We start from the raw sequence: 3,597 nt of genomic DNA on the forward strand, positions 1-3,597 counted from the left end.
GTATCAGGGTCCAAATGCGGCCTGCGGGCAGCGTCTTTGAAACCACTGCACTACAGGATGTGTGGAAGGGTGTGGGGCAAGGGGGCGGGGACTCCACACACTGTACCCGCCCAGCAGGTAGTAGTTGCTATCTACTTACCTGCCCCTATGTAGCCCAATAGTGAAATGACAAAAAAAGGCAAAATAAGCTGAATAACCCCTTTAAAACATGTGATTCGCTTGGCCATTGCAACAGATGAACATTTTTCTTTCATATACAGTTTTTTAATAAATTGGATGTGTGCTTAGGATCATTGGCTAGAATTTCCAGCCCCTGCATACATTGGTTTTACCATGTAGCAGCATTACATTCTTTAGTACATCATGGTAGCATTCATATTTCCATGAATTCTATGCAGAAGGTCAATGACAGATGCAGAAAAACAGCCCCAAACCATGACATTGTCACAACCATGTTTCACTGTGTTTGGTACCTTACATCATTATGATTTTCAGTTGGGTGGTATATAGTGCTTGTTGCCATCACTATCAAACAGATTGGAGAAAGGTGTTGTGGTCGGATTAATCCAAGTTCGTTTTGTTTCTTTTCTTCGGCTTCATTCTTTGGCAAACTCAAGTTGTTCCTTCCGGTTCTTTATAGAGATGAAAGGCTTTGTAACTGGAACTCGTGCATTCAGTCCTACTGCTCTTAGCCGTCGCATCACCAATTTGGTGACTCACTTTGACCCCATATTCTTTGTTTATTTTGTGTGAAATCTGTACAGCACTTTTATGGACATCAGATATAGGAAGTTTTTCATGGTCATCCACTTCTACGTTTGTTAGCTGTTCCATAACCTTATTTTTCTTTCTTTATTATAAGTGACACTTGACTCTGAGAACAGTTGAATTCCATAGATACCTCTTTGAATTTTGCCTGACTTCACTCTCAGAATAATAAGTTTCCTGACAGCTGGTGATAAATTTGGCTTTGTTTTTGCTAAAATAAATGTAACTCTTATAGTCTTCCCTCATAATAGAAATCCACCATGCCCATGATCGTTTTGTGGATTTTCTTTGTACATTTTCTAGTTCCACATTATCCGAGCTATGAACTGTTGCCCAGACATGAACTGCATATTTCAAATAAGATCGCAGGTGACTTTGTACTTTCCTGAATCATCTTTTTGTCCTGATTTCAAAAATGTATATAGTGTTTCTGTATCACGTATAGTTTTCAAGGAGCAGCATCATCATTATAAGGTATAGGAAATATACTGGCAACATTAAGAAAACAGTAATCTACATATCAGAAAAAAAAATGCCTCACCTTACAAAACAGTTTTTATTGAACCAAAATAATTTCACATGCAAAATAGAAACCAAAATATGAGCAAAAATTAAAAGTGCTTGACATTAGACTGTCATTGATACGATTTTTTAGGGTTGTCCATATGAAACATCCAACAGTAATCTGCCATCATTAAGTAATTCCACAAACCCTGGAAGCGGTGTTCCATTACTTTAATGTCCTGGTGAAACCGCTCGCCTTGTTAATCGCCTACATCCCCAAGATTTTGAGGGAAGAGATCTAAATGTGAATGCAAACAGTGCATTTTCAGAGACATGTCACATCCAAGACACTGGTATGCATTTAGCAGTTCCTCAACACCGTCAACATATTCTGGAGATTTATTTTTTCCTAAGATGTTTTCACAGATCTACTTGAAGCTTTTCCAAGATCTCAATTCCATATCATCTAGAGTTCCTTCAAACACATCATCTATCATAAGCTCTCTAGTCTGAGGACCAACAAATACCCCTTGCTTCAGTTTTGCTGGTGAAATGCTGGAGAATTTCTGTGAAATGTACTGGAACCCTTGTGAATTTGTCTTTGCCATGACTTTCACAAAGTTTTTAATCAATCACATCTTTAGGCCTGCAACACACTTCCGCAAAAAACACGTGCGTGTCTCACGTTCTGTTTTTCAGGTCCGTGTTCCGTATTTGATGTCCATTTCACCGGTACGTGTGACATCCGTGTGATGGCGTATGCTCACCGTGCGTGAGTGTTGAATGTCCATGTATGCGTGAGATACATATGTGTCACGTCCATGTTCAGTCCGTTTGTCCTGATCCGTTTCTGATGGAAAATGATGATGAAAATGCCTAATCATGAGATTCTGGTGTGTCTAATTGGACTATCAGCTGCCATAATCACTACTAATTGGTAACCTTTGTTTAAACTAATTTAAAAGGGTTAAAATAGCTTGATAGACAGACACAAAGATGTCTCTTTCAAATGAGTGTACTATGTATCTACTCTGGTTGGAGGTCTTGCTGCATCCTGGTAGTGCAGTAGTCTTTTTGGCCTGGGAAGTTTACATCTTCTGCCATTAGTCTGTGCTTAATTTTTGGAGGATTTTTATTCCTCTTTTTGGTGTTTTTTATGTATATACATATATGATATATTAGTGTAGGGACCCACAAAAATGAGGATCCGTGACATGGATTGTGGGCTTTCCATACTATGGCCATATTACCTACCAATACCTCATATATTTATTTATTCTTTTGCGCAGAATATTTTATACAGGATGCAGCCAGGCCTCTTTATGTTAGGCCTTGCATACTATACTCACTGTCCCTGCATGGAGCACATATATAGTACTGGCGCAGCCCGCTTGCATCTATTGGGATGGGCGTAACTAATAGGCTGCATACCAGATACTGTGAACCTGCATGTGTGAACAGTGACCAATGCAAGCCACAAGTGTGCAATTTTACCATCTTCCTTTGCACCTGTGATGTCTCCATTTAATGGAGGTCTTGCTGCATCCTAGTAGTGCATTAGTCTTTTTGGCCTGGGCAGTTTACATCTTTTGCCATTAGTCTGTGAGTTTTTGCCCTATGTATCTACTGTGGTTGATTTCAAGAAGATTTGATTTACGGTGCCATATGCTAGATTTTAAACTAACAAGTGAGAAAAGGATATAGATCTACCCCCTAGTCATGCTACGCAATACACATGGCCATTTTTATACATTATATGGTGAAATTAGAAAATATCCTTTGAAGTTCCATGCCTACTGCCGATTAACCATAATGAGCTTTGATAACATCCTGGCCCTTTTGCGTGATCATCTACAACATCAGGACACCTGTATGCGTCTCAGCATCTCCCCAGAGGAACGCTTATTGTTGACTTTACGGTATGTGTACTAATTATTAAATTTGCAAATAAAACCAGTTAAATAATGCTTTTGCCTCTAAAGTTTAAACAGTGTGACCAAACTGACATGAATGTCCCAAACGATTGGTTAACTTAGCCAGTGCCATTGAAATATCATTATGTAAGTTTCTTGACATGACATGTATATGGTTTTTGACCATGTAGGGATGTATGATAAACACAAGAGACATTTAAATCTTATTGAAAACATATTTATTTTATTGCTAAATAGCTCATTTTCCAATATGAAAAACAAATAATGCAATATATGTTATTTTTTGTAAACAAATAACAAAAGTAAAATAATGTATTAATGCGTACATAGCCAAGATATTTGGACTTGAACATTTAACTTATATACTCTTATCATTCTTTATTTCTACTGC

Source organism: Anomaloglossus baeobatrachus, chromosome 2, assembly GCF_048569485.1.
Source record: "Anomaloglossus baeobatrachus isolate aAnoBae1 chromosome 2, aAnoBae1.hap1, whole genome shotgun sequence".
Lineage (NCBI taxonomy): Eukaryota > Metazoa > Chordata > Amphibia > Anura > Aromobatidae > Anomaloglossus > Anomaloglossus baeobatrachus.